Raw genomic sequence first — 13,640 nt, 5'->3', positions numbered from 1 at the left:
ACTTCATTTATCTTTGGGAAGAAAATGCACCAGCCTATCAGGATGTGATAGCACTGGGCTCTTCCTACTGGACTGTTACACTACACTGTAGGAAGGTGTGTAAGAGATAGGGAGCAGAAAGATTTCTTTCTGAGAGTATAATCCTTTAAGTTTGAGGCTTTATCTTGTACAGTCTCGGTCTGGTAAATGGCAAACTCTGTGTCAGTCTTAGCTCTAGTTCCCATTCCTGTTCTCTATGATAGAGTGGCTTCCTTTGTGAACATCTTTGTTACATCTTTGACATATGCTCACCAACCCTCCAGTCAAGTTACCAAATGAGTATTAACATCATCGACTTTATTTTATACCCAAGTAGGCTAGAACTTACAGAATTTGAGCAGCTTCCTCAAATAATACATTTACTAAGGATTGGAGATGGGTCTCAGTCTTACCTATCAAGTGAATTACTTCTGACATGGTCTCTGCAGCCCTGGGCAAGCATTCAGATTAGCAGAGTCCTGGGGTGACTATAACAGGGAAGACAAAATAACAATCAACCAGCCCAGGTCTGTTCGAATTCCTAACAAAAAGAAAATAGAATAACAGACGATGAAAGGACTATTTTTGCTTAAAGTTAGGTGGTCATGGGAAAAATCTCCTCCATCAGCAACTGTTCTTGTGTAATGAGCACACAGAAAGCATGCTTTAGTGTTAGTTAGATGCAACCCATAGACTCAGCCGTGTAGGTATCTACTCATTCAAGGTGATCTGGGTTGCAGCTGCTGCTGAGTGCTTCATCTTTTAGTAGCATCCCTGACACTTCATATCCTGCAGGGTATCAGTTAGGCAGTTTCACAGATTACTTCTGTCAAGGAGGAAAGAGGACCTTTGCTCTTGCTGGGATAGAGACTCCGGAGACCAGTTCATTTTCCTTGTGCAAAGCTCCATTTGTAGTCTTGAGGCATGGCTTGCTTCTGTCATATGTGGGTTTTCACTGCTGCATGTGTGGTAAATCATCATCAAGGTGTTGACTTAAAACAACACATGTTTGACATTTCACAATTTCTGTGGGTCAGCAGTATGAGCATTGCTCATCTCAACTGCCTGCCATCTCAGCAAGGCAGGGAAGGGTTAGAGTCTATGTTCTCATCGAGAAGATAGCAAGGCAAGGGTGTGTAAACTCATACAGCTTCTTATAGGCTATCATTTGGCGAATGCCTTGGTTCTTCAAGGTCATCTACTGTTTCTTCTCATGGGAAATATCTCCATAGGAAGTTCAAAACATGGCTCCTTAATTCTTTAGGTCTTTTAGGAAGAAACCTCTTATAATGAAGTATGGTCATGCATGAGGCATCTGTTGTCATCTACATACTCTGTGGGCCACAGGACTTGCTTATACTAATGGAAAGATTATACAGGGCTCTGTCACTCACTGAGAGTCATTTTATGGAGCACCTACATGTGGTCTTCTATCAAATATTGCTTCTGACAAGGAAACCCATTTCACAGAAAATTAATTATGCCAATAAACTGAGGCTGAGCATGTACATATGTTTGACCATATTCTTGCTCATCCCAATGCAGCAGGCCTGATGGAGTGGCAGAATCATTCTCTGAAGACCGAGTTACAGCATAACCTGCTTGCCAACACCTTTCAAGACTGTAAGGACTCACCCTGAGATGTATTGTACAGTTGCATATATGCACCAGTCTGCGGCCTTTCTGTTCTGTTCCCTTATGGAAATATGCAAGAAGCTGGGCTGGAAAAGGCAGTGGTCTCTCTCACAATAACTCCTAACATTCCATTAGTGCAATTTCACTCTTTTCCTACATGCTTAGGCCTACTGGTGTGAAGGTTTTTGTTCTTAAAAGAGAAATAAATGCTTCTAAGAGAGGGCATGACCCAGTGCTCAAGAACAGATATGTGAGTTGGAGGCAAGCCTGGTCTATGGAACAAGTTCTAGGACAGCCAGGGATAGACAGAGATGCTCTGTTTCATAAAACCAGAGCAAAATACAGAGGGCACAACCATGGTTCTATTAAATGTGAAGTTGAGAGATCATACACTGACACTGAACTCCTCATGCCTAGACTCAAACAAAGACTCAGTTACAGTGATGATTGGGCTGACTAATTCTGACTATGGAGACGAAACTGTGCTGATGCTCTTCTATGTAGAATGATGTAGCAGAACCACCTGGGGCAGGGCTAAATATATCCACAACCTAGACCGTGAAAATCTAGGTAAATAAATATAGGCAGGACTGCCCTAACACCTTAGACCTTTTAGAAACAAATGCTTGGCCCTCTCACCAGGCAAGGAACAGCCACCTGGAGTGCCTTGTTGAGGCAATAATAATTAATAATAAGAAACAATAATAAATAACAAATAATAACAAATGGAGGATAAGTAGTGGAAGGTAATTATAAAATTCGATATGATTGTATAATCTCTTGCAAAAAAAGTATAGCCCAACAATAATTTCTGTTCACATATATTTGTTTGTATGTATGTGTGTAAAAATTATGTTACCATTATCCTTTTCCACTGCTTTACCACATAACACAGGATACAATTTAAAGGACTGTAGTTTGGTTGGTGGAGTTCCATGCCCAGTACCACACAAATCATGTATGGTGGAGCATGCCTGTACACCAGCACTGAGGAGGTAAGCAGGGAAAGATCACAGTTTAAGGTAATCCGCAGTTCCATAGCCACTTTGAAGCCAACCTTTACTTGTATTTCTGTACTACAGCTGATATAAAAGTTACCACTAACTCCCTAGCATTAAACAACACAACCTTATTTTGTTATAGTTTAGGAGATCAGAAGTCTGACATGGATCTTACCAGCTGGTTTCTTCTGGAGACACTGAGGTGGAGAAACTCATTCCAATAAGCAAAAGGTCAGCAGCTGGGAGCCTGCCTTGATGCTTACCTGGCTGGTTCAACCAGTTTTTATGTGGATGACGTTTAGACCGTTAGCCTTTCACTTCTTTTGGGCATTTGTACTTAGCTTCAGACTTCTTGGCTAGGCACAGGCTTATCTGTTAGCAGAGGCCATATGTTTTCCTCCCAGATACTTCTACTAGAGAAGTTAATGGCTCAGTGGTCAAGAATAGTTTTACCTCTTAGCACACTACTGGAGTTCCCAGTTCAGTCTCACAGGTCCTAGCTCAGTCTTGCTTCCCACTTGTACCAGTTAGGTTTTTATTGGTCAACTTCCCATAAGCTATGGTTATCTGAGGAAGGGGCTCCTCCACTGAGCAAATGCCTCCATCAGATGGCATGTAGGAAAACATTTTCTTGATTGATGATTGATAGATTTGGGATCAGGCTACTGTGGGTGATGTAGCCCCTAGGTAGGTAGGTGGTCCTGGCTTATGGTCAAACTGTGCAATTCATAGAGAGCAAGTCGGTAAGCAGCATTCCTTGACTATCTCTGTTTCAGCTTCTACCCTCTGGGTCATGCCTTGAGCTCTTGCCCTGTATTTCCAAGATGACTGACTGAAATCTGTAAACTGAAGTAAACCCTTTCCATCCCAAATTGCTTTTGACCAGAATGTTCTTATATCACAGCAACGTAAAAGCAAATTAAGATACTACTCCTGATTGCCAAGGATATAGGGTGATAACACAGGATCACATTTAGTAGATGTATAATGTGGACACATGTATCCAATAGCTATGAATGCCTTAGAGTTGCACCTGTCCATTTCTCTAGTAGAATCCTGACTCTGAGAAGGCCTCCTCCCTCCTTGGACTTAGCTTAGTTACATGTCTTTAGCTCCTGACCTGTGAGTGGTTATCATGGTAGAAACACCTGTATGGTGTTTGTGTTGTTTGGTTTGCTCTTGAACTCTAGCTGTCCTTCATGAGACACATTCAAGACTGCGTCTCTCTGTTTATCTCAAGCACCTGGACAAAACACACATGTTGAGGTGTGTGAGCCCATACCTCAGCCTGGAGCTGTAGTGAGTCAATGTAGAGTAGATCATGCTACTTCAGCACAGCAGGGTCAGCAGATCTCTGATGGTAGAATAACTTAAACACTTATTTTAAGATTTTCAATAGGGGGTAAAGGGTAGATCTGTAGAACATTTGGCAACATTTGGCGACATTTTAGTGTTTCACAGCTGGACATGACTGTATTAGCTTTTATCCCTTGTGTAATAAGTTACTACAAATTTAGTGGCTTGAAACATCTTAGATTTTATTTTCCCTCAAAGCTATGCAGACAGAAAGCCTAAGATGATATTCAGAGATTAGTGTTGGGTAGGGAGATGGTTCAGTAAAAATGCTTGCCCTATCATGAGCTTTGGGGATCTGGGTTCCAACCCCCCAAATGGTGAGATTATGTAGTTTATGGTTAGCTGCTGAGAATATCTGTAAGGGATCGTCTCAGTTGACTTAACTGATCTGAGAAGACTCATATCAGTTGTAAGAAGGGCCTTTGTCTGGGTAGAAGACCCTGGACTGTGTAAACAAGAGGTCAATCCGAGTGCCCATGCATTAGTCTAATATCCAGTCTCCCCACTGTGGACATAATACAACCAGCTGCTCCAAGCTTCTTGCTGCCCTGCCCTGCCCTATCATGATAGGCTGTCCCACAAACTGTGAGCAGGAATATGCACCTGTCCTCTTATGCTGCACTCCTCAGAGTGTTTTGTCTCAACAACAGAAAGTAAGACAGTGATTAACTCTTTGAATCATTTATATTCAATAATCACGAGAGGCTTAATTCTGAATTAATTCAACTTCTGAGAGTCAAAAGGAATCACACTCAAGTAGAAAAAGGCTCCAGGTTCAATTGTACCATGATATTTAGAACTCTTCAGTATGAAGCAAAATTGGGAGAATGGTTTGGATTTTGAGACTAACTCTCACAAGGAAGAAAATTAAGTTTCGAAGTTCAATTCCTTCAGATTTGAATTATTTTGGACTCAAATTTTCAAGGAAATTTAATCTCTGATCTTTTCTGTCTGGAAGTGTGATAATAGCAATGAGTTTATATTCAATTTTGGAGCATCTCTATGCTGACATTTTATTATTAGAGTGTCTTCAGGTTGTTATTTAATGTCATTGTGGAATCTATGATGTGCTATTTTAGGTAACGATGTATATAAATTGGGAGCCAGTATAGAGGAGAAAATGTTTTTGATTTTTAGCTGTGAGTACAGGGATAGATTTGATTAAATTAATGCTTCTCTCCAAGAAATTTCAGAACATGCACAGTGGCCAGTGTTTGGAGAGTGGTCTTGTGAAACTGAGGGTAGTGCTTTATCTTGGTAGACTCTTCTCTGAAAGAGAAAGAGAGCCTAGATTCTGGTTGGCTATAAGCTTAGTGTTTAAGATCAGTGGCTAAGAGGATAAAAATCAGTGGCAACAGTGAACATCTATCATCTCGAATCCTCATTTTTTCCATAAAGAATTATGTCAAATATTAATAGTTCAGATCTTTAACTCATTCAAGCCCAGAGGAGGAAATACAGTGTTTTCTTGCAGTGAAGTTACAGATTCTTTGCCTCTTGTATGATTTGGGAATATTCTCCCACATTTTAGTTTTTGTTTTCATTCTCCTACTGATATCTTCCAAAGAGGAAGAAAAATGATCACTTTTAATAAAATTTAAAACCTTAAACCTTTTTCCTAGGTCAGTCAGTTTTTCCTAGAGTGTCTACGGGCTTGCCTTTGGTTTTTCCCCTGATACTATCATAAAACACCTGACAGATGCAACTTAAGGCAGAAGGGTTTATTCCAGCTCACAGTTGGAAGGTATAGCCATCATGGCAGGGAACAGAGCAGAAGGAACCTGAGGCAACTGGTCACCTTGCTGCCTGTACTTGCTGGTTTTGTGTCAATTTGACACAAGCTAGGGTTATTACAGAGAAAGGAGCTTCATTTGAGAAAATGCCTCCATGAGATCAAGCTGTAAGGCATTTTTCTCATTTAGTGATCAAGAAGGGAGGAACCCTTGGGCTGGTAGTCTTCAGGTTTTAAGAAAGCAAGCTGAACAAGCCAGGGGAAACAAGCCAGTAAGTAATATCTTTCCATGGCCTCTGCATCAGCTCCTGCTTCCCGACCTGCTTGAGTTCCAGTCCTGACTTCCTTTGGTAATGAACAGCAATGTGGGAGATGTAAGCTGAATAAACCCTTTCCTCCCCAATTTGTTTCTTGGTCATGATGTTTGTGCAGGAATAGAAACCCTGACTAAGACATCACCATAGTCAGAAAGCTGAAGGTGGTACACTGGTACTCAGCTCATTTCCCCTCTTCAATATAGTCCAAGCAATGGGGCTGCCACCTTTACACCTTCACATTGATTGTCATACAGCAAGTAAACTAGCTGACATAATACATCATGGGCAGGGCATAAATTCTTCACAGGCAGAGAGTATAAAAGTGATTCATAACTATGCTTGAAGGTTTGTCTCCTATGTGAACCAAGATTTGGTTATACTGACATTAACCATCACAGGACTCTCCTCAAATTCTAGGTCACTGGCATGTCTCCCATGTATTCTCGAGCTTTACAATTTAATACACTGTGTGGTCAGTTATCTGCATTGTCAACTTGACTGGATTTGGAGTCACCACAGAAGCATTCCTGCGGATGTGTCTTAAGTATGTTTCTAGAAAGTTAACCAGGCAGAGAAGACCCACCTGGAATGTGAGTTGCACTACTCCATGGCATAGTATTTGAAGTGGACCCAAAGGAGAAAGTGAGCTGAGCACCAGCTTTCATCTCCTCTGTGTCATGACTACAGAGGTCATGTGACCTGCTGCCTAAGGTTCCGTCACCATGACTCCATTCTACCATAACAGGTTAGCTTCAAACTATAAGCCAAACAACCCTTTCCTCCTGTAAATTGCCTTTGTCATCTATTGTTTACAGAATGAGAAAAGGGACAAACAAATGTGAATTGGTACTATAGAGGGGGGCAGGCATTGTGATGAGCTTGGCCATGAGGTTCTTAGACTTTTGGATTTGTTTTGCAAGTAGAATGGGAAAGACATAGGAACTCTGAGGTAGAAAAGCCACAGAACTGTGTAAGCAGAGTGTTACAGTGTAAGCAGGCTATTCTGGTTAGAACTTGAAAGACAAGACTGTTGGGAGGAATGAGAACAGTGAAGATAGAGGTCATGAGATTTCAGAAGGGATCAGGTTGCTACTGGGAACTAAGCTGGAGTCAATTTATGGTACATCCTGGCACACAATCTGGCTTCATGCTGTTCATGTCCTAAGACCTTCAGTGAAGCTGAGTGCAAAAGTAATGGACTAATTTGTCCAGGAAATTTTGAGTTAGGATGGCATGTGGCCATGTGACTGCTCACTGCAGTTATTGGGGTCTATGGGGAGAGAGAGCAAATGGATCAGAAGCATAGGAAAGAAACAAATAAGCAAACCAAACAAACAAGCCAGAGTTCTATAAGAAAAGAAAACCACAAAACACACATACACACAAATACACACAACTACCAAAAAACCCTCATAAAAACAGAATCAGAAACCATAATATCCAACCAAAAGAACAACAAGACAAAAAAAAAAAACAATAACCAAAATCACTATGAGACAAAAACTCTACAAAAATATCAATGAGGTCATCTTCTGTTGGTTATCTACCACTGGGCATGAGGCTACCATTAAGTATAGCTCACAGACAAAGTGAGAGTCCATTGGAGAGAACTAAATTTTCCTTTGCAAGCAGATGTTCATTGGGAATAGCTTCTTGGTTAGGGGTGGGAGACAATATCCACTTCCCCCTTCTCAGTGCTGAAACCCCTCTGGCTTGAACCTGTGCATGTTGCCAGAGTCTCCCTGGGTTCATATGGGTCATTCCTATCCTGTCTGAGAGGTGCTGCTTCCTTGATGCCATCTATCTTATTTTTACAATCTTTCCAGCTTCTCTTCCTCAGCTTCTTAAGCCCCAAGACTCAGGTTTGATGAAGATATCTCATTTAGGACTAAGTGTTCCAAGGTCTCTCACCCTCTGCATATTGTCCAGCTGTGCGTCACCATGCTATTTTCAATCTACTAGTGCAAGAGGAAGCCTCTCTGATGATTGCTGAGCGAGGCACTGATCTGTGGGTGTATTAGGTTGTCATTGGGAATCATTTTATTGTTATGTTATCAGAACATAGCCCAGAAATGGAATCATGGGAGAAGAATTATGAGTACTTGTGAGAACACTCTAAGAAAACAGAACAAAAGTCTTGTGACTCAGCTTCTTCAAAACATGAAAATGTTCTTGGAATGTGTTTTCATTCCCTCCAGGTGTAGCAAAAAGGAGTAGGTTTGCTTCCTATTAATTATTACTACATACTATTTATTATCAGATATGTTCAAACTGTCCTTTGATGATTCTACAGAAAAACATGTTTTTACCAAGCATGGCTTGTCTTTGTTATTGTATGAAGCTTGAACTCATGTGAACTTCTTCATGTGAACTTTCTTAACCATCGGAGTGTAAATTGTCTGCTGCTCTGAATAAAGTAAGCTATTGTATAAGACTTAAGTTCACATGGCAAATTAGGAAGTCAATGGAAGGCCATAGTAATGAGTTCACCAAAGTATATCATGGCAAACCAGGAAGTTCACCTACAGGACTGTGGGTAAGGATCAAAAGCATGGGCAACCACAAAATGTCACCAAATATTGCCAAAAGTTCCATAGATCTACACTTCATCCCCTATTGAATACCTTAAAATAAGTGTTTAATTTATTTCATCATCACAGATCTGCAGGACCAACAAATCTTAGATGACCCCACTGTGCTGAAGTAGCATGATCTACTCTACATTAACTCTCACATCAGTTCCAGGCTGAGGTTTGGGCTCAAGCCCATGCCATATGTGTTTTGTCCAGGTGCTTGAGATAAACAGAGAGAAGCAGTCTTGAATGTGTCTCATGAAGGACAGCTAGAGTTCAAGAGCAAACCAAACAACACAAACACCATACAGGTGTTTCTACCATGATAACCACTCACAGGTCAGGAGCTAAAGACATGTGACTAAGCTAAATCCAAGGAGGGAGGAGGCCTTCTCAGAGTCAGAATTCTACTAGAGAGATGAACAGCTGCAACCGTAACGTGTTCATAGTTAATGGATACATGTGTGCACATTACTAAATGTGATCCTGTGTTATTACCTTTCATCCTTGGCAATCAGGAGTAGTAGATCAGTCCATGTTCAGCCAGCACCATAGAAGTTTCTTTCTGTAGCAGATGGAAATTCATACAGAGACTCATAGTCCAACAAGTTCCAGAGAGTGAGAGACCTTAGAACACTCAGCCCTAAATAGGATTACTCCATCAAGCCCTTTCCCTTAGGGCTTAGGAAACCCTGAGGAAGAGGAGGTAGAAAATAGTAAGAGCTAGAGGATTTCGAGGACATCAAGGAAACAAAGACCTCTGAATGCAGCCTCACACACACACACACACACACACACACACACCACCACCACCACCACCACCACCACCACATCACACCATACCACACCACACCACACAAACTCACAGAGACTGAGGCAGCATTCACATGGCCTTCAGGGTCTGCACAGGACTGTACCCAATGGAGTCCTACAGCTAAAATAAGAGGTGGAATATGTCCCAATCCCTAACCATGATACAATGAAAAAAGTAGTTTTCTCCAAGGGCGTCTCACAGGGGAAACAAACTACTCTTAAGAGTAGGTCTTATGTACAGCAGTAGATAGCCAACAAAATAAATGAGCTCAGTGGTATTTTTTGTAGACTTTTTGTTTCATAGTGCTGTGTTTGGGCATATTTTTTAACTTACTGGTCTGCCAATTTTGTGGGTTTGTGGCTGTCTTAATAACTTAATGTGTGTGTGTAAGTGTGTGTGTGTGTGTGTATGTGTGTGAGAGAGAGAGAGAGAGAGACAGACAGACAGAGACAGAGAAGAGACAGAGACAGAAAAAGAAAAAGAAACAGAGAGACAGAGTTAGTTCCTTGGTATTTTACATTTTATTTATTTATTATTTTTAAAGAGAGAGAAATTCAGGGCTTGGAGCTGAGAGGGTAGGGAGGTGAGCCGTGAAGGATTAGGGGAGGAGAAAAGTATAGTCAAATATATTAAAACACTTTTTGTCAAAAGAACTTTACTATAAAATAGACATATTGCAAATGACAATAGGAAATTAGATATTGCAAGGTTAAAATGTACTGTATAAAGAAAAAATGCAGAATTGAAAGGAAAAAATAGACAAAATCAAATTCATGGAAGAATTTTATCGTGCCTTTCCTTTGGTAAACATTTAAGAAATCATCATTTAAAACCAATCTCAAGAATAGTGGTGGCTAAAAACCAGTTCACAAAGCCAGCGTAGTGATCATACCAACATTGGACAGAGGCATAAAAGAAAAATCATGAGTCAATGTTTATCATAAATACAGGTGCAAACATTTTTGTCAAAATGCTATCAAATCAAGTGATTTGTAAACTTGATAATATGTTAGGAGTAAGCTGGTTTGAATTGAGAACCACAAGGTCATAGAATTATCACATCATATACAAAAAAACAACCAGTAAAACTTACAACCACAACAGGATAGAAAAGAAAACCCAGAAAACCTAAAGATATAAAAGTATTTTGAAAAAATTGTATTCTATATTTACTATGAATAACAGTTTGAAGGGAACTTTTGCTAAAATTTAGAAGAACTACAGCTTTAAGGACAGCAATCCCTTGCTAATCAGTGTTTAGGCAAGCTGTTCTTCTGGACCTGACATCCCATCACCTTCTGTGAGTTCAGACTTGTGAAGACAAAGAATGATAAAATGGGACCAGGAAAACTGAAGCTCTTCACTTAGAATGTGCTTGTATCATTTGACAGTACACTTTGGGTATAAAAGTACGGACTCATTAAATTAACATGAAAGATCCCAGTGTTTTTGCAGCACTAAGCCTTCAGTCACTTTGTGATCAAAGAGTGTTTTCTCCCTCCACTTGCTTAGCTTAGTGTCCTATTACCTGGATTAATTCTTGCTTTGCATGTTTTGAAGAAATGTTTTCAGTAAATATATGTAATTTTCATAAGAATTAAGCTTAGCCTGTTGAAATGTCTCCTGCACAATGATATCTTTTAATAGCTTGTTTAATCTTATATTGATCTAGTTTTATCAATTTTCTTCTGATTAGGATTTTGGGAGTACTATTATCACATTTTCTATAATGTTATGTTTGCTATATCTCCTGTAATTGCACAGTGCTCTCTTTTCTTTACCAAGTTAGATCACATTTTTCTTACAGTTGAAGCATTTGTTTTATGTAACATAATTGCTGTTCTATTTGAGCTGAAATCTATCATTTTTAAAGCATATTCTATTTGCTGTGCTTCTTGAAAGTTCTCAGCTCTCTCCTTTCTTGTGTTGCATTGCATTTTATTAGGCTATTTTCTCTGTGCATTAAAGTGCAAATCATGCTTTATTTCATCATCTTAACATTGTTTATCATAGAGATTAATGCTTTAAATTAAAAGAAACTTTACTCTTTCTTAGAGAAATATAAAGTCCTTGCAATATTTTAACTTCATTTACAACTTAACTTGCAGTTCACTGAATTACGTGAGACTACATATATGACTACACATATACATATGGTTCAGAACATTATTGTTGTTTTAAAAATATTTGACAAAATTATGTGTTGCTGCCATTAGGTTATGTTTATAGGTAGCCATATTGTTGAGGCTCTTATGGGTATACCTTCCCTGTTATGTAGAGATGATCCTATCTCACAGTTGATGTCCTGGTCCTCTGCCTTGTACAATATCACCTCTTCTTGCTCTTCCATGATGTTACCTGAACCTTAGGTGTGGGGGGTTGGGTTGTAGGTATAGTGTATCAATGGAGGTTGGCTACCTCGGAGTCTTTTTCTCTGCATTTTTAATAGCCATGTGAATGGAAGAAAACTTACAAGAAGACCCCACTGCCAGAAAAGCTGCCTGCAATTCATGGCTTCTCTAGGAATGACCATCTATTACATTATCTAATGTCAAGTAGTCAGCCTTAACAACATATACATATATGAAAAACAAGAAATGGATTCATCAGGAGATACACACACAAATATATAGACTATGAAATATATATACATATGTATATAAAACATTATACACACACACACACATGTACATATACACATACACATAGATATATATGACTATCCAGAATTAGTCTCCTTCTACTTGCAGAGGAAAAAAAGAACATCATTCACTTTTATTTTGATGCAATGTGTCTGCATGTAATTTTTAGAATATCCAAGACAAAGAGGAAATTTCTAGAATTAAGGACAAGTCAACTGTAAAGAAGAATACAAAAAATTGTTAAAGTATTAAAGATACAATAACTTTGTGTCAACCAAACTGCAACTCAAATTTGACAGCATGAAAATTAGTATCAGCCATAAAAGCCTCAAAGGCTTTCTAAATGGTTCTTCACCTGATAGTTAATTTGGGATGAAATCACAAGTGGAAGAGACCAATAAAAGAGATAGTCAAAGACATATGCAATTTAATTGTTATTAGGGACTTTGACCAGAAAAAAATGGAAATTACCTTGTTAACTAAGGTCATAGTCAGGGAAGGTCAAGAATGTGAGGAGTGTGTCAGAGCACCAGGTGCTATTTTCTTCAAGGTTTGGTGTAGGCACCAATTTAGAAAATAATTTAAAACTATGAAAAATTAAGTAGCAATATGGAGGTAAGGTGTCATAACAAAATAGGTGAAAGTATTTCAACAACCACTGTAATTTTAATAATCATAAATATCTAAAATGAAGGAGGGAAAAAGGCAAAGTGAACCACTGGCTAATAAGTAAAACCAAATTTTCCCCCAAAGAGAGAAAAAACAAAAAGCACACAAATTGGAAGACTCTAAGCAATATGATGCCCAGAGGAGACACATCAAGCATAGTGATTGAGCACACAAGGGAGAACACTTGTGTTCATGCGTGGCTCTACCTGGGAAGACAGGACAAATCTTTCACTCCAGATAAGTCACCAGTGGCAGACCAATGAAATGCTTCCATGTCTGGCTTGGTGAACCTATGAGTTTATTGGGGTTGTTTAAAGGAGTGTGGTTGGCTCAAGTGTAGCTGCCTTAGCAGGCTGATGGGAAAGAAGAGCTGTGTCTCTGGAGCTCCCTGCTCTGTGTGGAGGCACTTGTCCTGGCTGCTCAGGTTCCTTTTCTCAGCAGTGTTTTCCACATCTAAACCCTCAGGAGGGGTCCGTGGAATCTCTATACTCTGGGTAAGTTTCTGTAAGATGGCCATCTTGTATGATTCTTGTGCTCTCTGAATCTTTTTGTTTGTTTGTTTGTTTAATGTTCAGATATGGATATTTATTATTTTCGTTTTCGAAATAAAGTATCCTGTCTATTCTGGCCCTGAACTACTATGTAGCTGGGATGACCTCATGTTTTTAATTGGATATTTTATTTATTTACATCTTTTCTCATTGCCCCTCCCTAGAAACCCCTTATCCCATCCCCCCTCCTCCTTTTTGCTTTGATACCATTTTAATCACATGCAAGTATTAAGATCAGGTCTAGGTTGAGGAACTAGCAATAGAATAGATGCAAAAAGTTATGGAACAAGCAAGACAACAAACACATACAGTCAAAGAACAAGCATCTCCTC

This window comes from Grammomys surdaster, unplaced genomic scaffold, assembly GCF_004785775.1.
Source record: "Grammomys surdaster isolate TR1022 unplaced genomic scaffold, NIH_TR_1.0 126076, whole genome shotgun sequence".
NCBI classification, from domain to species: domain Eukaryota; kingdom Metazoa; phylum Chordata; class Mammalia; order Rodentia; family Muridae; genus Grammomys; species Grammomys surdaster.
This window is presented reverse-complemented; position numbering follows the sequence as displayed.